Consider the following 24,791-nt stretch of genomic DNA (forward strand, 5'->3'; position numbering starts at 1 on the left):
AGATGAGGCAGGCTTGCAGCAAACTGGGCCAGTTGAGATTGGCCTAAAGTCAAAGAGCATCATGAGCAGGAAGTGAGAAAACTTCACTGGAATTTAATGCTATTTAGATTGTGTTTCCAGTGTCAGAAAAGAGCTGGCTTCAATATGGAGCAGAGAGCAATTTTTACCAAATAAATGATGGGAATGTCATCCCCTGAGACATTTAAAAATCTCTTTGGCATCTGGTTTTAATCGTACTATCTGTTCACCATCATCCCCAAGATGGCATTTCTCTGGATTCCAGGATATAATGCCTATTCTGCCATTCAACAACATTTGCTAAGTGCTGATACTGTAACACGCACTATACAAGGTACTTGGCAAAACAAAAATGGGTTAAAGATGTGCTGACAGTATATACACTTAGTAGACTTTGTGCCCGTGCATTTTACTTTAAAAAAGAAAAAGTAAACCGAATCTTAATAGAGTCATCAAATACTAGATTTGAAAACATCTTCAGAGTGTCCTGCCTTGACCAGGATTCCTGTCCTGGTACCTCCAGCATCAGAGTGTGCCTTCCATGAGGACAGTCACTGCCATCTCCTCCCCGACCAGCCAGCAGCCTCTGCCATTCCTCTATCAGGCTGGCAGGAGGGCTTGTTAGATATAAAATCAAGCAGGGTGGTGAGCAGGCATCAGGCACCAGCCTCGAGCCTCTGGGCTTCAGAGCCACAGAATCCCTGCTTGGGAGACACTATAGGTATAATACCAGGAAGGAAATGTAACTCTTGCCATGGTCTCCCTGAAACTGCAGCCAGCACTGTCAAAGAGGATTCCACAGTGGGCATTTTTCCTGCAAGATGATCTCACAGGGAAAAAGAAAAGTATCTGAGACAGCACAAAGAGGGGAGGAGAAAGCCTTGTGTTTGGGCAATTTGAGCCACAGGACTCAGTCATGAAAATAAAGGTTCTGAGACTTCTAGCAATTGAAAAAAATTGTTTAGCCTTACTTATAATTTTCCAAACTTATTTGACTGTAGATTTTCCCCACATAGATCCTCTTCTAGCCTCTCTCTTATGATTCCCACCTGATGTGCTTGTAAGACAGCCTTGAAATTTGCTTGCATAAAAACCAAATGCAATCATGGAAGTAAAGTATAAGGGGAAATTTGAGGAGGACATTCCTAATTGAGATAGAAGAGGTTTGCAACTATTTCATCAGTTACAAACAGTGCACCCTCGGTTGGACTTGGGGAGAGGTTTGACTCAGACCATGGACTAGGTCTTATGCCTGAGTGAGGAAACTTGCAAGGATGAGATGGAGAGCTTTCTGCCACTTGGAATTCACACCCAGTAGGCAGAGAACTTGACATGCAGATTGCTTGCTGGGACAGAGCCAGCCTACATGAGAGGAGAGAGGGCAGGAGGGACACTTGGGAGATGAGATGTGTGCTGAGCCAGGCACAGGGGTGGGAGCTTGTGTGAGCTCTATTTCCTGAAGCCTGCATCAACCACACAGCAAACTTCATGCCTGTTAGCTGATCCTCATGACAGCCTTGTGAAGTCCAGGAGTTATTACCCTTAACTTAGAGACCAGGAGTTCAGGGTCAGACAGGGCTAGCAGCACCTCCAATTCACACAGGACAGTGAGGAGGCAAGAGCTGTCTGACTCCTAGCCAGGTCTCTCTTCCGCATCATGCTACCTTCAGAAAGTAGCCAAGGGGTGAGAGGGTGAGGCAACAAGACAAGGGCAAGGTTCTGGGAACAGGGTAGGGACTGAATGTGCCATGTGTCTGCAGGAAAGATGTGGCAGCTCCTGCAATTTGCCTGAGCCTGATGCCACTCAGGGTCTGGGGCAGTGGGGAGAGGAAAAAGGACCAAGAGGCAGGCAGGCTGGGAAAACCAGAGGTGGGCACCATGGCTATTTCCAGAAGATCCAAGGACTGTGGGACAGTGTCAAAAGATATAACATATATGTGTAATTGGAATACTAAAAGGAGAAGAAAGAGGTATGCAAGCAGAAAATATATATGTATATATGTGTGTGTATCTATATCTATCTATATATCTATATCTATATCTATATCTATATCTATATCTATATCTATATATATATATATATATATATATATATATATATAACTAAGAACTTTCCAAAATTAATGACAGATTCCAAACCACAGATTTGAGATGCTCACTGAACAGTAAGCAGGATTAAAAGAAGAAAAAAATAATACACCTAGGGACATTGCATTCATATTTTATTCAAACACAAGGAAAAACTTGAAAGAAGCCAGAGGAAAACATAACACCTTACCTATATAAGAATAAGGATACAAATTCAGTAGACGTCTCATCTGCAACCATGCAAGCAGGGAGACAGTGCAGTGAAATATATAAGAAGTTAATTTTAAAAATCCAGACTTCTACATTCAATGAAATTATCCTTTAAAAGGGAAGAATAAGGACTTTTTAAGACAAAAACTGAGGGAATTCATCACCAGAAGACTTGCCTATCAATGTTTAAAGAAGTTCTTCAGGAAGAAGGAAGATAATATAAGTCAGAAACTCAGACCATAAAGAAAGGAAAAATGTTAGAGAAGGGATAAATGAAGGTAACACAAAATATTTAATTTTGTTTATTCTTAATTGATTGAAAAGGTAACTGTTCAAAGTAATAATAGTAACAATTTATTGGGTGAATACAGTGTATGTATAAGTGAATGACAAAAAGGAACAGGAGAATTGAGAATATTCAGTTATAAGGTATCTGCCTTACACATGTGACCACATAGTATTACTTCAAGGAGGACTTACACAGAGAAGACTAAAAAAGTAACATAGAATAAGTGCAATTAACAGAAAACTCTTACAAACAGGACAGATATTATATTTTAAATGTCACTTTAAACGTGAATGGTCTAAATATAGCAATTAAAATACAGAGAGTGTTAGAGTGGATTAAAAAAAAAAACTAAACAAGACCCAAGTATATGTTATCAACAAGAAACCCATTTTACATATAATGAGTCAGCTAGGTTAAAAGTAATTAGAAGAAATATGGAATAGCTGAATTAATTTCAGGCAGCTGACTTCTGGAAATATGAGAAAAGTTATCAGGAATAAAGAGAGAGAATGATAAAGGAGTCAATGCTTCAAGAAGGCATAACAATCTTAAAAGTGTATGTACCTAGCACCAGACTGTCAAAATTCAACAGGTAAAAAGTTAAAAGAAGAAATGGACAAATCCTCTATTACACCGGAAGAATTCAACACCCATCTGTCAGTAACAGATAGATCAAGAAGGCAGAAAATCTTTAAAGGAATGGTTGACCTGAACAAGACTATCAATCAACTGGATCTAATTGACATTTGTAGAATACTTCATGCAACAACAGAATACACATTCTTCCCAAGTTCAGATTAGACATTCACCATGATAGACCACATTCTGGGCCATAAACACACCTTAAAGATTTAAAAGACTAGGAATCATACAAAATCTGTTCTCAGGTTTGGAATTAAACTAGAAATTACTAATAGAAAGATAGATGGAAGAATCTGAAATATTCGGAGATTAAATAATACACTTCTAAATAACACATGGGTAAAAGAAGAAATCTTAAGAGACATTTTTTAGAATCTAAAGTAAATAAAAATCAGAATACAACTCATCAAAATTTTAAAAATAGGATTAAATGCATATCTTAGAGTCTAAGAAAGATCTAAAATCAATCATCTATGATCTCACATTAAGAAACTAGAGAAAGAAGGGCAATTTAAGCCTAAAGCAAAAACAAGAAAAATTATAATAAAACAGAGCAGAAATCAATGAAATTAAAACCAGGAAAACAATAGAAAAAAATCAACAAAATTAAAAGTTAGTTCTTTGAAAAGATCAACAAAATTGATAAATCTCTAATCAGTCTAACCAAGAAAGAGATAAGACACAAATTACAGGTATAATACATAAAATTAATTACTTGTCAGAACATAAAGTGTTATGGCCACTTTGGAAGACAGTTTAGAAGTTAACACAAAGCTAAACAACGTTGTTTTAGCAGATGATCCGGTAAATGTATTCGTAGGTATTTAATCAACTGATATAAATATTTATGTCTGTGAAAAAAAAAAATTCATGCAAATATTTATAGCAGCTTTATCACCCAAAACTGGAAGCAAACAATATAGTCTTCAGTAGATGAATAGGTAAACAAAATGTGATCGGTCTATTCAATAAAATATTATTCAGCAATAAAGAGAAATTATCTATCAAACCACAAAAAGACATGGAAAATTGTAAATGCATATTGCTAAGTGAAAGAAGTCAGTCTGAAAAGTGTCCATACTATATGATTCCAATTATGGAATATTTTGGTAAAGGTAAAACTATAGAGAAAGTAAATATATCAATGTTGGCCATGTGTCAGGGAATAAAGGTGAGGATTGAACAGGTGAAGCACTGGGTATTCTTTTAGGACAGTGAAACTAGTCTGTATTATATGGTGATGGTCGAGACATGCATTTTTCATGGAGGCTGGAATAATCCATGTGGAAATGTAGTAGGGTTAGAATGACCAGGATGAAATTTTGTTTAGCTTAATACAGATACAAACTGTTACATATAGAAATATGTATAGATATGTGTATACATATGGATTAGTATACACACATATATTTCCTTGATCTATCAGAAGCAACAGCACCTCAGTAGCAATGAGGATACCTAGCATCCAAATATTGGTTTCTAAATAGGTTTCTCCATGAAAGGAACCAGGGTTTCTTGGAGAAATGGCAGATGCAAGGATTGGGGCAGGAAATATATAAGATGTACCTGAAACTCCTTGCAGTACCAGAAAGAAGGAAGTGCTAAACACACACTTACACACACACACACAATGATGGGAGTACATCACAGAAACAAAAGAGCCAACTAAAATAGCTCCCAATGGTCAAATCTGGAACATTGGAACATCTGGAGCAACAAAATAAATAAAGTAGTATCAAATTGTAATGCAACATGTAAAACAAATATCCATGTGTCTGTACTGATATAAATGATTGGATGGATAAAAACATGGAGAAGAAGAGATGACTATCCATGCAGAAAAATCTCAAATAATTTACATCTATATTCCATAATTTATGTAGATATGTGTAACTTCATACTCCTTAAGTGCAGGCTGCATATAATGACTTCCTACCAAAGACGATAGTATGGAAAGTGGGGCAAGAGTACCTTTCTAGAAACTTGGCAAATCCACCCCACCCATGTGATCAAAGTCAACATCACCAGTGATACCATGTAGCCTTGATAGAATGTGACGAAAATGGCACTTCACCTCTTTGGTCTTTCTTCCAAAGCCTATAACCCCAGTCTACTCATATAAAAGCATCAGATACATCTCCACTGAGGGACATTCTATTGTACAACACACTGACCCGTACTCCTCAAAACTGTCAAGATTATCAAAATCAAGGAAAGTTGAGAAACTCTCACAGCCCAGAGAAGCCTGGGGAGACAGGACAACTAGGTGTGATGCTCTGGATGTGGTCCTGCAACAGAAAAAGGACATTAGGTAAAAGCTAAGGAGAGCTGAATAAATATAGACTTAGGTAATAATAACATATTAATATTGGTTTACTAATTTGAACAAATATACTAATGTTTGATTTAATAATAGGAGAAACTGGCTGTGGGGTATATGGGGACTTTCTATGCTATCTTCACAGGTTTTTTTTTTTTTCTGGTAAATCTAAAACTGTTCTAAAATAGTTTATTTTTAAAAATGATATAGTAATAATTCCAGAAAAAAATTTTAAAGGAAAGCAAATAAAGGACAAACTGTATTCTGTGAAAATAAAATCCTTCAAATCTAAAAATATTAGTAGTCTATAGTTTCCAGAAATATACCAACATATTTTTCAATCATCAGAAAATGGGAAGTTGGAGCATTATTTCAGGCGGGAGGATGTAGAGGAAAAGGAACCCTTGTGTACTCTTGGTGGGAAGGTAAATTGGTGCAGCCACTGTGGAAAACTGTATGGAGGTTCCTTAAAAATTAAAAATAGAACTACCATATGATCCAGCAATTCCACTTCTGGGTGTATATCCAAAGGAAATGAAATTAGTACCTTAAAGAGATATCTGCACTCCCATGTTCATTGTGGCATTATTCTCAAGAGCCAAGACATGGAAGCAGCCAAAGTGTGTCTGTCGATGGATGACTGGATAAATAAGATGTGATATAGATAGATGATAGATAGATAGATAGATAGAGATATAGGTAGATAGAGAGAGAGATGATAGATAGATAGATAGATAGGGGGAGATATAGATAGATAGAAAGATACAGATAGATGATAGACAGATAGATAGATAGGTAATAGATGATAGGTGATATAGATAGATATAGAGAGATGTGATATATATACAGGCATATATATATATATATATATATATATATGATGGAATATTATTTTAGCCTCAATAAATAAAGAAATCTTGCCAACATGGAACAACACAGATGAACCTTGAACCTGCAGGACATTATGGTAAGTGAAATAAGCCAGACAGAAAAAGACGAGTATAGCATGATCTCACTTACATGTGGAACGTAAAGACATTGAACTCACAGAAAGAGTAGAACTGTGGTCGCCAGAGGCTGGGGGGTGGGGGAAATGGGGAGATGTTTGTCAAAAGGTACAAAGTTGCAAGTAAGCAAGACGAATAGGTTTGGAGATGCGGTGGGTGTACAGCATGGTCACTATCGTTAACAATACTGTATTGTACAGTGTACTGGAAATTTGCTAAGAGGGTAGGTCGTAAGTGTCCTCACCATCACCCCTGCCCCCCCCACATACAGGTAACTATGCAATGGGTGTGTTAATTAGATTGATTGTGGTAATCATTTCACAATGTATGTATATCAAAACATGCTGTATACCTTAAATATATACAATTTTTATTTGTCAATAACTTATATCTCAATAAAGCTGGAAAAATTTTTAAATGAGAAATACATTATTTTAGAGATTAATATTTGAATTTGGCTGAGTAATATTCCATTGTATATATGTGCCACATCTTTTTTATCCATTCATCCGATGATGGACACTTAGGTTGCTTCCATGTCCTGGCTATTGTAAATAGAACTGCAATGAACATTTTGGTACATGACGAAATGGAGGTATTTGTAATGAGGTGGATGGAGTTAGAGTCTGTCATACAGAGTGAAGTAAGTCAGAAAGAGAAAAACAAATACAGTATGCTAACACATATATGTGGAATCTAAGGGGGGAAAAAAAGGCCATGAAGAACCTAGTGGCAAGACGGGAATAAAGACACAGACCTACTAGAGAATGGACTTGAGGATATGGGGAGGGGGAGGGGTGAGATGTGACAGGGTGAGAGAGTGTCATGGACATATATACACTACCAAATGTAAAATAGATAGCTAGTGGGAAGCAGCCGCATAGCACAGGGAGATCAGCTCGGTGCTTTGTGACCACCTAGAGGGGTGGGATGGGGAGGGTGGGAGGGAGGGAGATGCAAGAGGGAAGAGATATGGGAACATATGTATATGTATAACTGATTCACTTTGTTATAAAGCAGAAACTAACACACCATTGTAAAGCAATTATACTTCAATAAAGATGTTTAAAAAAAAATACTAACACACACAAAAATATTTGAATTTGATTGGCTTAGGCTTTGATAATACTCTTACAATAAATTAATTTTTAAATGATATTGTTATCCTCATGCTGTAAAGACCATATTGATCTAGGTCGAAGGGAGGGCGATGGAAAGGAAACTAAAATAGCCAGCATTTCTTAAGACTATGTAAAAAACTAAAACAAATCTATGTTCTGATTTGGAGTAAAACTTGCTTCACCTCTCAGATAATTATTCAGATATTTTGAAACCCTATTCTGAATCATTTATTCCCCAAATAAACAAGATATATTAGTCTATTTTATTGTTATACTAAAAAATCTATTACATTATAGTATGTAGTTATACTAAAATGACTAAAGATATTTATAAAATTGTAATCTTTAGCTCCAGCGGTATAACTGGTAAAATATTCCTCATAAGAATTATGAAGATTCTCTTTGTAACTTGCACAGTCTAAAAATTATAGGACTAGGTACTTGGAAATTAACCTGAAATTTGATTTCAGCCTCATAAGATCTAGAGCAAGAAGGTATGTCATTAAAGCAAAGGAATAAATTTATGGGTAATAATAAAAAAAATCCTGACAAAAAAGACTGCTATACCCATTTCACATGTGCACAAACTGTGTCCAAGCCCAGCAGTCGCTAAGGGCAGGCGGCTCAGAAAGCAGGCCTTCTGCCATTTGGCAGGACAATGGTGGTGTGTCAGGAAGACCAGGTGAAGAGGAGGGTTGAGAGTCTCCCAGTGGAAGGAAGTGGACAGGGAGAGAGGCCACTCGGGGCAAGTTTTACTCGATGATTGGCTGCAGAAATGGTCATCGTTACTCCTGAGTTTCTGCAGGACAGCATTCAAGTCACACCACACAGCTCTGGGGTTGGACACAGCGGATCAGTTCGCCTCACCTGTGCTCTCCAGCTGGGCCCCTTCACCCCTCCCAGGCCCTTGGTGTCCCCGTAAACAAAGGGAGGTCAGCCCCTCCGTGCCCGCTCCTGGTGAGAGTGAGTGAGTGGTAACGAGATTTGTGCCAGCAACCCAGGTATGGCAGGAGTCCGTGGTGAGCTCAGGGCACCCTGAAGCCAGATGCTAAGTCCACACAGGGGCATGTGGTCAAGAGTGGACTCATTGGCTCAAGGTACGTTCTTGGTTTTGTCCCCTAAAGACCTTGCCCTCATTACTGAAGCTTGTGGAGGTGGAAATCACTTGTGGGCAGGGTTGACTTAATAAACCTTCTCTGTGCTAGAACTGAGGGGATGGTTTTCTCCTTGGTAGACCTTTTTTAATTTTTATTGGAGTGTAGTTGATTTACAATATTTTGTTAGTTTCAGTCATCCAGCAAAGTGATTCAGTTATAGTTGTGTGTGTGTGTGTGTGTGTGTGTGTATACATAGTATGTATGTATTCTTTTCCATTACAGGTTATCATAGGTTATATCTATCATATAGATACTGAACATAGTTCCCTGTGCTATACAGTAGATCCTTGTTGTTTGTCTATTTTATACACAGTAGTGTGTATCTGTTAATCACAAAAACTCCTAATTTATCCCTCCACCCTTCCCCTTTGGTAACCGTAAGTTAATTATCTATGTCTGTGAGTCTGTTTCTGTTTTGGAAGTAAGTTCATTTGTATCATTTCTTTTAGATTCCACATATAAGTGATATCATATGGTATTTGTCTTTCTCTTTCTGACTTACTTCACTTAGTATGAGAATATCTAGGTCCATCCATGTTGCTGCAAATGATATTATTCCATTCTTTTTTATGGCTGAGTAATATTCTGTTGTGTATATAAACCACATCTTCTTTATCCATTCATCTGTCAGTGGACATTTAGGTTGCTTCCATATCTTAGCTATTGTAAATAGTGCTGCTATGAACACTGGGGTACATTATCTTTTCAAATTAGAATTTTTATCTTTTCCAGATATATACCCAGGAGTGGGATTGCTGGATCACATGGTAGCTCCATTTTTAGTTTTTTTGAGGAACCTCCATACTGTTCTCCATAGTGGCTGCACCAATTTACATTCCCACCAACAATGTAGGAGGGTTCTCTTTTCTCCACACCCCCTCCAGCATTTATTATCTGTAGACTTTTTATGATGGCCATTCTGACTGGAATGAGGTGATACCTCATTGTAGTTTTGATTTTCATTTCTCTAATAATTAGTGATGTTGAGTATCTTTTCACGTGCCTGTTGGCCATCTGTGTGTCTTCTTTGGAGAAATGTCTGTTTAGGTCTTCTGCCCATTTTTTGATTAGGTTGTTTGTTTTTTTGATACTGAGCTGTATGAGATGTTTGTATATTTAGAAATTAATCCCTTGTTGGTCACATCATTTACAAATATATTCTCCCATTCCATAGGTTGTCTTTTCATCTTGTTTACAGTTTCCTTTGCTGTGCAAAAGCTTTTAAGTTTAATCAGGTCCCATTTGTTTATTTTTGCTTTTATTTCCATTAGTACTGGGTGGCCAGGTAATGTTATGAAAACCCACCTGCAGCCGTGTTGAGCAGGTACCAGAGTGCCTAACCTCTTCAGGACCAGCCCAGGTTGCTGTGGAAGGTACCTGGGATGTTTCTGTTTCGTTTCATGCTTGCAGAAAGGAGAAAAACACAATTCTTCCCAGGTCACAGACAAAGCGTGAAGGAAGATTCCATCTCTCAGCTTGCTTCAGTCTGGTCTCTAATAAAATACAGGACCCCCATAGCATTCCAGTGGGTGGTTCCCGTCAAGGCTGGACCATGTGGCAGAGGCTGAGCTTGGGGGAGAGGAGAGCCATCAGCAGCCCACAGAGCTGACACCCTTCCATCCTCCTTTTCCAAGTCACCATGAGCAAGACTCACCCAGGTCCAAGGCTGGGGTACCCAGATGCAGCGTGCTGGGTGGAAGACACCTAGCACTGGGGGCTCTGGGAGGAGGAGGGATGCCCAAGGAAGGTGATGACGCAAGGAGGAGTGCGTGCATCTCTGATAAGACAAGGTGGAGAGAAATCGGGGTGGGGGCACGAGTACCGCCGCTCTTTGCTGAGGTCTCAGCTGTGCCAGGAGGGTCCATCTAGTCTCAGTCTGTCATCCTAACAAGCCCTCCTCCTGAACACTTTCCCTACTGTGCGGGGAGAGGCGAGAGCTGGAAACATATGGGAGCTTTCCAAGACCACCAACCAAATAAGCCACTGAGTATGGATTCAAGCCTGCTTGACCTGGAGTGTCCAGGATGGTCAGGGAGAGGAGCCCGAGAGGAGGAGGGCAGGCCTGGGCTCTCAGAAGTGGAGACCTGGGTTCAAGGTAGGACCCTCCTGCCCATCAAACTCCCTGCGTCCCAGGCAAGCCACTCAGTCTCTGAGACTCTGTTTTCTACTCTCTAAGGACTCAGATGGAACCATGCGCATCGACAGGAGAGCCCAGCGCGGTTCCCAATACTGGGCAAATGTCCCCCTGGTGTCACGTTTCCATTTTGCACTGGGACCTGCAAATGCCTCGGGGGTCCTGCACAAAACAAGGGGTTCAGGGTGAGGCAGCCTTCTGAGCGCCCAAGGTCGATGCAGCGGAGAGAGACAGAGATTGGACTGGACGTGGACCTGGACGTGGATGTGGACAAGGCCTGCCCCCGGCCACCACGGTGCACAGTCTGGGGAGGGGAGGGCGCCGACCCCCACAGGCTTCATCCTACGGTTTAGGGTGAGGTCCTTCCTTCCTCAGCTCCAAGCTGGGGAGACCACACCATCCCCTCCCCAGGTAGTACTCCTAGGCTCAGACATGGAAAAAGGTCGCCAGTGCAGATGTGAAGATAGGGTCCAGGCAGAATGGACCCGCTGGCAGCTCCAGAATCCCAACCAGACTTGGGCGTCTGTCCCAAGGAACCCGCGGAGGCCCTTAGCCAGGGTGAGGAGGTGAGTCTGCACCCAGACTGGCTGGACCCCAGGCTGCCAGCGCCAGGGAGTGAGGCCAGCCTGTTGTGGAAACCTTCCAGATGAGAAGTTATTTAAAAGTGCGCTGAAAGCCATAAAGTATTAAAGAAATGTAAGGTATTATGAGGTCTGGCATTTAATACAACACCATTAAAGCCGTTACAGTTTATTTTTAATTTTATAAGCTAAGCTAATGCTTGTCTAATTTTGAGGTGTTTCCCAAACCACTGTCGTGAGTATATAAAAGGCTAAAATGATGGAATGTGTATGACTTGGAGCTCTGTGAGGCAAGGGGCTGTATAAATCCTGGGAACAGCTTTCCTTCACTAGTGCACACTGGGAAAGTCCCACCTCAGCAGGAGTCCTGCCAGCTTACAAAGTTTTCTCTTTATCGGGAGTTTAGGGCAGGTAACTGCACACCTTGCGAGATGAAGGGGTTTCTTCGGAGCCGCTGAGTGGGGTCCCAAGTTCTCACTGCTCCAGAAAAGAGGTCTCAGCCCCTCCCTCTGGGCATGATTAATCCAGTTTTGCATGCAATTCGGTTCCATGGTTTTTGAATTCTAGACAAGCCAGAATAAGGGGCTCGTAGGCAAGATGTGCCATGAACACACACACGAGAAGCAGAGGAGAAAGCCCAGGACACAGAACGACAGCGACAGATCCAAGAACTAACAGAGCCCTGTCGGAGCCTCGCAGGGCAGCCTTGAACAAGCTGAGAGCGTAGGACTAAAGCCGGCTCTTCACTGCATAGAATCCAGGACCCTCCAAAGAGCAAATGCTCGGGATAGCTAGGTTTCTGTAGCCTTTAATCCTTGGAAATTGCTCTTCTAACCAACGTGTGTGGATGGAAATATCTCAAGTGTGCTGCCTGCATCTTGGTCTTTCTGGAGGACGTGCCCCTTTCTGGATGAGCCGGACTCCCGTGTGGCCCCAGGAGGTGCAGCCAGAGGGGGAGGACCTGGAGTTCCCAGCACATCCACGAGTGATGGAGGATGTGTTCTAGGCACCAGCTCGAATGGCAGAGCTGAAGCCTAGCCCCAGCCTTCTGTCCCAGGTCCTCGTGCTACTTCTGGGGCCTCTGGGAGCCTGTACCCAGCAGTGAGGGGTGAGGTATGGGTCCTTTTCAAGGTCTACCATAGGAACCACCTCCTCCAGGAAGCCCCCTAGGGATTGAATGGGGATGATCAGGGTGCCTCGAACTGCAAGGATGCCCTCTAGACTTCCAAGGAGATGTGAGGTGCTCTGAGTCCTCCTCTCCGAGTCTCTCCATTGGCACGTAGGAGATGGGTGTTGCATGCAGCCCAGTTGGAGTGATCTGAAAGCGGGGGAGGGGGGTCGCACAGCACAGTGTTCCCGTTACAATAACGTATGCCCTCACTCAGTCACTCAGTCGCTCTGCTGGCAGCTGGGGCACACGATGGCGAGCAGACCAGAGCCCAGCCTCCTGGAGCAGGGGACCCTCCCAGAAAGCCAGGACACGCCCCCCCCACCCCCGCCCTCCTGCAGTCAAGTCCCAGAGCTTCCACACGCTGGCTGGTGGCCAACCCCGGCCTCCCCAAGCACCATGTGTCTCATCTTCATTATAGAGGAAAAAATAGAACTTCCTGGAGATTTGCTGTGAGAACGGAATGAGCTAATCCTCATCAACCTCTTCGCCCGGAGTCTGGCACAGAGCGCTAAATAAATATTAACTAATACTAATGTGGTTCTTGCTGGGTTTATGGAGGAGACAAGCGTTAAATAAATAAGGGAAAGAAACATGTAGCTACACATCGGGAAGGGTGGGATGAAGTCAAGGGAGGCCCCCAGCGCCTCGGTCTCCACGGCAGTGCCATGTGGTTGCCTCCTGTAGAGGTATCTTCTTTAATTCTTCTATTTATCCACTTTTGCCCATCTCCCCCCCCCCATCAGGGTGGGGTCTCACGCTTCTCCACCAGTGTCCCCGGAGCCTAGCAAAGCCCCAAGTGCAGCGGCCACTCAGCAAATGTTTACAAATGAGCTCGAAAGATGAGTCGCCGCCCCAGGACTGAGGGGCCTCCGGGCGAGCAGACTTCAAGAGCTGAGGGTTCCACGCCAGGGACTCGGCCCACAAAGAGCCGGTCCCCAGGCGGACATGAAGGCACCACGATGACCTTGTGCGGGGCCCGCAGTGGCAGCACACAGGTCACCAGGAGAAGCCGAAGGGCCTGCCGGCCCGAGAGGTCTCAGTGTGACTGAGGAGCAGAGTCAGCTTTCGCCAGCAAGGTCAGAGAACGGGGACCCCCGGGGCCCCCGCTAATGCAGAGGTCTGGCGGGGGGAGAGCAAGGCCCGTGGGCATTTCCCTCCAGCTGCGAGGTCAGTCCAGGGCTGCTGGAGGGGCGCCAGAGCCCAAGTGGCCTTGGCAGGGCCGTGCCTGGGATCCCACCCCAGGCAGTGGGAAAGGGTCTCCCTTCACAGGACAGTGTCCAGCCAGCCTCCTGCAGGAAGGGGGAGCCGGGGATGATGCCAGGCTGGGGTTATAAGGACTTGGGACACAGCTGAGCCCCCATGAGGGAGCCCGTGGGGGTCCCTACGCCACTGGGGTGGTGGGTGTCCCGTAGCCTGCGGGGGGCGCTCTGCACGTGGTCCTCATGTTAGTTTCCATGGGCCTCCTGGTCATGGCCCCGCAGGCAGGGGTGCGGGGACACGAGGGCGTGGGTGTAAATCGCCACGGGGTGCCTGCACACAGTAGGCGCTCAGCAAGCGTTCGTGGAGGTTTGGCAGGGGCCCACCCTGTCCCATGGCTCCAAGGCTGTGGCGGGTATCGTCGTCGGTGTCCCCAGGAATCTGCACGGATTGTCCCGCTCGGCCGGCCCGCCCCGCCCCCCACCGCCCCCCACCGCCCCCCACCCCCGAGGGTGCAGGGCCGCCTCTTGCTCTCATCTCAGCAGGTGGGGAGGGTGGTCCCCAGGACCCTGGGAGCAAAGCAGCCCCTGACGGCTGTTAACAGGCAGCCCAGGATGCCAAGAGGGCAGAAAGGAGTTGAGAAACGCCCCCAGTGAAGCGGCTTAATTCCCGGGTGGGACCTACTCAGAGGCAGAAACACGCCCACCCCCGCCCCCGCCCATCCCCTCGCCCTCGGTGGGCGATCACTCCCAACACCAGCTGCATCGTGGCTCCTTGTCCGTGTCTCCGTGCCGAGTTTCACTCCTTAAAAGACAATCAGAAGAACTCGCTTTTGGGATTCAAGTCTCGCTGATTCATACGCCCCTCGCCGGCCCGCGTGCCCCGGATCTCACGCCTGCTTCTGAAACGTCTGCTAAAAGCTCCCTCAGGCTTCCCTCCCTCTGTCTGCCATCCACTGCCTCTTCCCGAGCCCCTCCTCCTCCTCCTTCCACGGTAAGAAACCACGGAGGGGTCCTCTCTGGTCCAAGGACACTCCCTGTGGGACCTGTGTACAGAGCCCGGTGCACTTTAACAAGCTTTTAATGAGCACCTACTGTATGCCAACCTCAGGGCCAGGGCTGGAGGTTACAGGTGCCACAGTTAGTGGACGGATGCTCCTCAGATGCACAGAACAGAAGAGAGATGCAGGGAGGACTCACATGCATTTCCTGGGGCTGCTGTCCCAAAGGACCACAAACTTGGAAGCCCAAAGTGGCAGACATGTATTATTCTCTTACAGTCTGGAGGACAGAAGCCCGAAATCAAGGCGTCAGCAGGGCTGGCTCCTTCTGAGACTCCCAGGGAGAATGTGCCCAGGCCTGTCCCCCAGCTCTTGGTGCTGCCGGGGCCTGGGCGTCCCTTGGCTTGTGGACGCATCACCCAATCTCCGCCTCCATCCTCACGTGCCCATCTTCTGTGTCTCTGTACCCTCTTCTGTCTCTTATAAAGACACGTGTCATTGGGTTTAAGGCCAACTCTAATCCAGGATGATCTTATTAAGAGATCCTTCCCTGAGTGACATCTGCAAAGACCTTGACTCCAGATAAGGTCACCCTCTGAGGTTCCAGATGGACATAATCTTTGGCGGAAGGGGAGCCACAACTGAACCCACTTCAGCTGTGAAATAAATGGGGTGTGTACTGAGCACAGAGGAAATGGGAAAGAGGGCAGCTGCCCATGTCCTGGGGGTGGGAGGACCCTGGGGGAGAGCCTTGCCAAGCTGAAATAAACTCCCTGCCACCTTCTCTTTCGGGTCAGCATACAGAACCACCCTGGTTTGGAGCTGGACTGCCCAAAGATTTGCTCTGGCCCTCATTTCTTCCAGAATGAGGATGTTTCCATTAGACACAGCCCTACTGTCCCTGATGGCAAATTCTCAGCTTCCTAGTGAGCTATTGGCTTAGAAGAGAAGCAAAGTCATACCAGCCCTGCATCCCCACATCCCAGGGATGGGCTCGAGAAGGCATATAAATGGGGGTGAGAGGGCAGTGGGTTTCCAGCTCCTGACATGTGATCAAGCAGAGCTCTTGGAAACCTCAGGGAGCTTAATTTTCTTGAGACCCTTTTAATGGGGCCTGAGGATAGAGCTGTGCCGTCCAAGGCTGCATTGCCGGGGCGGGCGCCTTGAGCCCTAGAGGGACGTGTGGAGAAATGCTGGTCATTGAAAGTGAAGCCGAATCTGGCCTCTCTCCCCCGACACTGAACTAACTCTCGGAGACAAGAGTTTTGGATTAAGTAGAAAAGAATAGCTTTATTGCTCTGCCAGGCAAAGGAGGCCACAGAGGGTTCATGCCCTCAAGACTGAGTGTCCCACCCTGGAGGGGGTAGTAGTGAGGAGTTTTAGAGCAGTGGTTCAAGGAGCAGGGTGTGGTCAGCTTGTGGACATTCTTCTGATTGGTTGGTGGTGAGGTAATCGGGAGTCGGCATCAACCTTCTGGTTCCAACAGGTCTGGAGTCTACGTGCTGGTGGGCAGCATGCAGTTAAGTTCTTCCACCTGGGGGGGTTTTATCTGCAAAACAGCTCAAAGATAGTGTAGTGTGTATCCCCTGAGGGGGTCCAGGACCCTGCCCCCAGGCTGCACTATTGTTTCTTGGCTGCCCCTCCTTTGTCTCTGCATCCCCTCCCTTCCCTAATTAGCATCTGTTTGAACCTGCCCTTTGGAACTCAGGGAAGGTCATGGAGGCTGAATGAAGCCGATTTCCTGTAATTAAAGGACTGGGGGACACAGAAAGGCTTTTGTGCCCAGGAGCCCCACAGGGCCCTGCTCAGTTTCAAAAGTGCTGTGTAAATGCCAAGAAGAGATTGAAGCATGCCCCTCAAAAGGCAGGAGCTCAGAACGGGGGTCCACAATGGAGGGTGCAAGTCCCAGCGCCTTCCCCTCGGGCCAGCACTGAGGCCAGCAGCCGGCCTCTGGGGAGGGAGGAAGGCCGGCCCCCAGGGGCGGAGCACAGGGACACTTGGTGCACTTGTCGGGCATCCCCCGGCCACATGCTCTGACCCTCGTACGTGGCCTTGCCCATCGCCTTGCCTGCTCTCCTGCTGGTACCCCCTTCTCCTCCCCCAGCTCAGAGAGCACTTCAGGTGGCCCTTCTCTGTCTCTTCTGTACACCGAGCTGGCTTCTGGGATTTTCCCTGTTGATTCACATCCCAGAGGTGGGGCCTGTCTGCCTCCCTCTAAAGGGTCCTGGCACGGCAGACACTCAGGGGATATTTGCAGAATGAAGGAACACAGTTCCAGGGTCCCTGTCTTGGCACCAGTGAACTGCTTTGGATAAGACAAACTTGAATTTTTTAGGGGCGCATGTAGATGCCTGGGCAGGGTGATGGCCATTCAGGGTCTTGAATGTTCCCTCCTGTGGTCCAAGGGGAAGGGGCACCAACCTGAGGGTGGGCCCCAGCTCCCTGGGCTCTCAGCAAAGAGGGTGACCTTCTCTCTGATGCTCCCGGGACTGCCCCTGGCTGGCTGCCCTGGTGATCCCCTCCAGTCCTGAGAGGCCAGGGGAGAAGGAGGCACCCACAGGTGGCCCGGCCAGGTCTTTGGAGGCCTGAGAAGGGGTGGAGGTGAGCTGTGTCCTCCTGGCTCTCACAAGGTGAAGCCAGCAGCCCCAGCTGATCAGGTGTCCTTAGCGGGAGCCCTGAACAAAGCGACTCTCCTGTGCTCCAAGAGGCACCCTGGGGACCCACAGGGCCAGGGAAGGCTGAAGGCAGATCTGGGCATCTGGCCACCCTTCCTCTAAGGAGGTGAGGCAAGCAAGGTCTCTGTTGCCCAAACTCTCCACTTAGAGCATCCATCCCTCAGCTTGGGCTGAAAGTGGGATGTATTTTAACACAGGAGCCATCATTCTGTTTACAGAACCCAGACCCCAAGCCCTGAGCATTTTCTTTTGCGTTTCGTCTGATCCAGTCATGGGAGGGGGTCGTGGTTGTCCTTGATTTGAAAGAGGAGCAGATCCACGTTTACAGAAGTGAAGATATCAAGTAGCTTGTCCAAGGTATGCCCAGTCCTGCCGCCCCCTCCAGAGGCGGCTTCTCCCCTCCCTCTGCCTCTGTCTTCCACACCCGCCTCCTACTCTCTGATCCACTCAGCAGGCCGCCTTGTCGGTCCTTCTGGCGAGGGCACAGGGGCCTGGATGGTCCTCATGTTCCCAGCAAGCTCCCCGAGACGGCTGCTGCTCTGGGCGGCAGGGGTGCCCACAGTGCCACCCTGGGTTCACGGCTGAGCTGAGAGCCTGCCTGGGCTGCGGATTTGGGTTTTGTCTCGGCCGCCTTTTCATATCAGAGAAAACTTGTCACAGCACTTACACGTTGTCACCGAAGCCTCATTACTCTGAAATGTCACTTCACTTATGAACATCATTATGCAGGAACATATGTTGCCAACGACAGGTATTGCAGGAAACTTGAAAAGACGTGATTTTTTTCCCTACAGCCACATGTTAGCAGGGACCGTGTCAACATTTTGACATCTAGGAGACACTCAGGAGTGGATAGGACTCTTGCTAATCTCCTCACAGGTTTCAAGAGTGTATTTTAGGCCTGGGGAGTCATTGCTCTCCAGAAAGATGGGGATGGATCACCGACAGGGGGAAGGGCAAGGGGCCAGCTGGGTCGGAGGGGTCACTTTCTGCCCAGCAGGGCCATCAGTCCAGCCTGGGCCCCTGTACGCTGAGGGAAGGAAACACAGGCTTGTGCTGAGGCGTTTGGGTGCTTTGTTTTCTCAGGCAGGCGTCTGGAATTGCATTTTCATTTAAGGAGCAGAGGTGAGGGGCAGGGCAAGGACACAGCGCTGAAGGTCTTCAATCACATTGGTTTGGGAAAGAGCTGATAGAGTTATTTGATCCCTAATTCATTCCATGGACCGCTGCTGAGCACTGGCTACATCCATCTTGGTGAGAGGTGTGGTTGGCAAGTAACTGAAAGGTGCCCTGTGGTCCAGGGCTGCCCACAGCAAAGAGGCCACGTGACCCAGGGGCACCAGGGATGCTGGAGTGGGTCACCCTGCAGGAGCCCCAGGAGACGATGTCACCACCCCCACCTGCCCCAGCCAAGAACTGGGATGCAGACCAGCCGGTCCCCATCAGGACGCAGAGGGTCCCCCGAGTCCACGTGAGCGAGGACGGTGTGGAGGAAAGAGCAGTCCTTGCAGGGTTGTTCTGCGTGGCAGCTCTGCGGGTAGGTGGGGAAGAGAGCCCCGTGCTCCCCTGGGACCACCCAGGATCAGGCACCCCGACATCCCCCCCACCCTGGGCCTCTGCTCTCTCTCTCTAATGGCCCCTGTCACAACGCACAGCCCTCGCCCATCATCACCCTCTTGTTCACATCTCTCCTCTACTGCAGAGTAACGCTTAGGAGGCCCAGACAGTGGGTGTCTCGTCCATCACTGTTGTGCCCAGCACAGCACCCAGGACATAAGGTTTAATTAACATTTATTAAATACATGATTGAAGAAGTTAAGCATTACAAAAAACTTCATTCAACATGTGTAAATGAATGAAGAATAAAAATGACAAAAAATTAAAGACTCTATGTAAAAGAAAAAGCTAGAAGCCAGGAAAGAAACCAGAGGAGGAGTGTTGGTGAATGTGACCACGGGGCCGTGTGTGCCTGGCAGGGCCTGACTTCTGAGGAGGCTCGGGGCCGGTGGGGTGCTTCTCCTACAAGGCTCCCTGCCCACCCTTCATCAGCTTCGCGTGGTCCAGCTTTGAAACAATCTTTTTTTTTTGAATTATCTACGCCATTATTAACACATAACTAAATTACAAACTTGCACTCAAGAAGAAAATGTATCTTTTCATATATAAAATTTATAGAGTCAATTAACAGTTATTTCATCCAAAATAGCTGTGATCTTAATCATCCAAAATAGCCGTGAGATGTAGGCGAGCGTCTGCACATCCCTAAACCATGCCACTCACCCTCCTCTGCTTTACGGGCTTCTGAGCCAGCCGGCAGCACGGGGCCTGCCTCAACTGCCCTCTGCTTTGTGGAGAATGGAGATAAATCAGAGTGCTCATTTATATGTGCGATAGTTGCTATTTAGTACTTTCTGTAGAGAGTTTATGTATTTCCATTTTGGCTGCTCTAAAACTTTTTAATTTTTTTTTTTTTTAATTAAGGCTTGTTTATAGGATGTTCCAGATCAGAGAAATATGTTTTCTGTAGCTGACTTTGCTTCAGGGATCACTAGGGGAAGAAGATGAAACCTTCTTTTTAGAGACATCATTCATTAATCCAGAGAGTGTTTGCAGAGGACAGTTTGTGTTCAAACTGTGGAGTCTGAGGGAGGGAGGGAGGAAGGGAGGGAAGTTCACATGTCTCCTATAGGCGGGAAGGATGGGCTGGGGTCTGGAAGGTGGCAGGTTCAGGGTGGGGTCCCAGTGTGGTTCATGGGAGCTGACAGCACCTTTTCCTCAGTGCTTACATGGACCAGACATCATCTAAGCCCTTTATGGGCATTTTCTCATGTAAGCCTCATCATAACCCTTCAGGTAGTTTCTGTGTTTTAGCCTCATTTTGAAAATGAGAAAATCAAGGCACAGAGGTTCTCAGACTTACTGGTGGGTGTCACATAGCTGGCGAACGGTGGGGTCTGGATTAGAACCCGGGCAGGTTGTTGGACAGTGATGGCTCATTTTATGTGCCAAGCTGACTGCCCACGGGGTGCACAGATGTTGGATTAATTCCAGATGAGATTAGCATTTGAATCCTAGACTGAGTAAAGCAGATTATCCTCTCCATTGGGGGAGAGGGGGCTCATCCAATCTATCTGTGGCCTGAATACAACAAAAAGCATATGAAATGTTTACTATCAATAGACAAATTAAAATCAAATCCAGTGACCACCGCCCGCCTGGTTCAAGCTCATACTGGATGACTGACTTACATCCCACGTCCTCTGTAAGAAGAGGTAGTGAGTCGTCCTTCTCTATTTCCACAGCCCTCCCCAGGGAGTCTCTCTCTTAAGCTGTCTATACATTTACTTATCCAAAGAAACCAAGTAAAGTTTTCTGTGCCTCATTTTTAGTTCACAAGCTGTCTTCTGCTGTACTTGGGGTCAAACAACACATTTTCTTTCTCTGTGTCATGCGAAAATAAGATATTTTTTTATGTCCCAACTGTCCTCCATTACATCCTAAGATATAGACATCTCAGTGGAGCGCTACGTGTGCAGCTGGCGATAGGGCACCCAAAATGTGAGCTTATCTTCACTTTTGGATGATGTGTTGATGTTGGAAAGGCATGGCAGGAAGCGCCCAGAGGTGACTGTCATCTTCCCCTGTGCCTGAAATGAACTGGTGGATATTCCCATCAGAGAGACCCAGGTCGGCTATATTATACACAATAAAACATTAACTTTTCATCCGTATAGGTTACTTAGAGACTCTAGAGTCATTTGTACAGATACATGCGTTTTGTGTTTTTTCAGAACAATACACATCTGATTCTCTGACAAAGCATGACACTCTTCCAATCCAAAACCTCCCTTCAGGAGTTTAGTTCTCCTCAAGGGGAAGTCTGTATGTGCAGTATTCTCCCCATGCTTGGGAAAGGTTTGTGTATTTGCTGTGGAGGGGGTGCTGTTCTTACATGATATTTCTATGAACATCAAATTTCCCAAAATTTTGCAATTCATATACCAGACAAGGGCTAATTTCCTACAGTCCCTACAAATAAATAAGAAAACCTACTCACAATAGAAAAATGGGCCCCAAAAAAGTATGCACAGTTCCCAGAAAAAGAAATTGAAATGGATCTTATACAAATTAAAAGATGTTTGAACTTATTTACAGAACAGAAATATACCCACAGACATAGAAAACAAACTTATGGTTACCAATGGGGATATCAGGGGTCAGGAGGGGGATGAGATAAATTAAGAGTTTGGGATTAACATATACACACTACTATATATAAAATAGGCAAACAACAAGGACCTACTATATAGCACAAAGAACTATATTCATTATCTTATAATAACCTATAGTGGAAAATAATCTGAAATAGAATATATATATGATATATATATATCTGAATCACTTTGCTGTATACTTGAAACTAACACAAATTGTAAATTAATAAACTTCAAGAAAAAAATTAAAAATAAAAACAGATGCTCAGCCTCATCATAATAAGAGAAATGAAAAGTTAAATGATAAAACATTACCACTTTCATGTATAGATTGGTAAAGATCAATAAGTCTGATGATATATCTGGCGAAATCCTTTTCTTAAAAAAAAAGATTTATTTATTTATTTAGGCTGTGTCAGGTCTTGCACAATCTTCATTGCGGCATGTGGGATCTTTTTTTAGTTGCAACATGCGGACTTCTCAGTTGCGGTATGCAAACTCTTAGTTGTGGCATGTATGCGGGATCTAGTTCCCCGAACAGGGATCGAACCTGGGCCCCCTGCATTGGGAGTGCGGAGTCTTATCCACTGGACCACCAGGGAAGTCCCTGATGATATATCTGAATTGGCAAAGATACAGAAAAGCAGGTACTGATAAAAAAAATGAGAGAGAAGAACAAAAAGGTAGAACAAGAGAGAATTTTCTCTCCCTGCCTGACTGGTTTTGAGCCGGGACATTGGTCTTCTCCTTCCTTGGAGTAGAACTTAAACCACTGTCTATCCTGGGTCTCCAGCTGGCAGACAGCAGATGTGGGATGTCTCAGCTTCTAGAATCATGGGAGCCAATTCCTTGGAATTTCTCTGATTGGTTCTGTTTCTCTGGAGAATGCTGTTAATACATCTCTAGAGTCTACACTCTTACCTTGACAGGGAAAATCCCTAAAGTGTAACGGGTATCCAGGACACATTTGCTAATGGATGGTGTGTCCAATCAGTGGACGTGGGCAGTCATCACACCATAGCAATGACCAGTGGATGATATCAGACTCGACTTAAGAATACGATGTTCCTTTGCAGACAGCTGTAGTCTGCTTTGGTGGGCACCACACAAGTTGACCGCACCCTTGATACTTTAACATGTATTATTTCTTTTTTCCCTTCTAGCCATTGCCCCCTCTGCTACACACAATGTCAAGGCTAGCTCAAGAGAGTGAAGGTCAACATGGAGACAGGGATCCCAGACCTGGGGTCACAGGAGTCATGACAATAGTCATAAAGTACATCCCCACAGCAGAGTCCTTAAGTGTTACATCAGTGTAGATGGAGCCCCACACAACCAGCAGCAGCTTGAGTCCTCACCACACCCCAAACCACATGGAGGAATGGCCAGTCCACTCCCTCGCACCTGCTCCAAAGAGGAACATTTTCAGTAAGACTCATACAGTCACCAAAAACTTTTTGTTTTCTGTGTTCTGGCTCCTTCCTACTATAATCCACATCTCAGGATTGGCAGGGTGAGAGGGGCATCCCCAGACGCTGCCCCCTGACCCTCAACCCAAGATGCTCACTTGTCCCCTGTCAGGTGAGGGTACCTTGGGACATTCCTCCCTAGGCTTGGCAAGGCACCTGCCCTCCCAGCCACGCTGAAGTACCACTAGATCATGGGTCACCTGTAGTCCTAGGCCCGCAGGGCTTAAAGTGGGGGGGGGAACCCAGAAAACAACCAAATTCCAGCTAAGGCCACCTCACCAGGTCTGCTCTCACTGCCAGAGGAGATTCTTGTTCCCTGCAAATGAGCCAGTGAGGAGACTTTGACTGGAACAGATGTTTCCATGTCATCTGACAAAAGCTGCCAGCGGCCTCCTGGTATAATTCTTCACAAACAAAAGCCTTCCTCTCAGATGAAAGCATAGAACAGCTCGCAACTTTGATTTACTTTGTGAAAGCTCATGGTTAGTGAATACAAGGATTAGTGTGTGTCAGCCCCGGTATCCAGTGGACAAGTTCTGAATTTATAGGGATTTTGTGGTTCCATGTGCTGAACGTGAAAATGGAAGGGGTTGCCAACACTGTGAAGCCAAACTTGGTGCCAAAGGCCTCTGTTTAAATTCCCATCAGTGGGTGCCTGAAAGCCAGCTCTTATGGAGATGCCATATGGCAAAATGAAAAGAGTATGGATTCTAATCCCTGTTGTTCTACTAAAAGCCTTGTAATCTCAGGCCAGTTACTTAACCTCATTGAGGTCTAATTTCTTCATACATGAAGTAGTCAAAAAGCTTGTACCAAAGATAGTGTCTACCTTATGTAACAAAGTCAGTCCTCAATGTAAGACTCAAAAAGAAAAGATAATAATGTTGTAAAAGTATTGATATTTTGTATACCATGAAATATCACACAGCTTTCAGACACTGTCACTGTTACCCATCATTGTATGAGCACAAATTAAGCCAATAACGAGTGCCAGACACTGCACTGAGGATCCAAAGATAACAGGTTGCCAACTTGCATATTCAACATGCAGGAGCCATCCGGGGCAGCATGTGCAAGTTACTGGAGGGTTACAATGCGAACGTTGCCCTAACAGATTTGAGCACTAAGGTTATGAGGGGTTAGGGGTTAGAGGGTGGGTTAAGGAATTCAGATGAGCTTTTCTGGAGCTGAATCTTGAAACACGTTTAGGAGTTCACCAGCCAGAAAATGGTCGGGATGGTTGAATCTGCTTCCAGCTGTACAAGCAAATGACCTCAAGGCAAAAGCTTCATCTGAGAGGTGTTTGCAAACCCAGTGTTGCAAAGATAATAAGAACTCTTTATGGAGAAGAGTAGTATCTCAGGCAGTTAATCCCACATTCTGCATAACACACTACCCCAGAAGCTATTTGTTTTTTTACTCAAAGTTTGGCAGGTTAAGGATGTGTCAGAGGGAGGGCAGTTTAGCTGATCTGGGCTGGCCTCAGCTGCTCTTGGCT

This window comes from Eubalaena glacialis, chromosome 11, assembly GCF_028564815.1.
Source record: "Eubalaena glacialis isolate mEubGla1 chromosome 11, mEubGla1.1.hap2.+ XY, whole genome shotgun sequence".
Taxonomy (NCBI): domain Eukaryota; kingdom Metazoa; phylum Chordata; class Mammalia; order Artiodactyla; family Balaenidae; genus Eubalaena; species Eubalaena glacialis.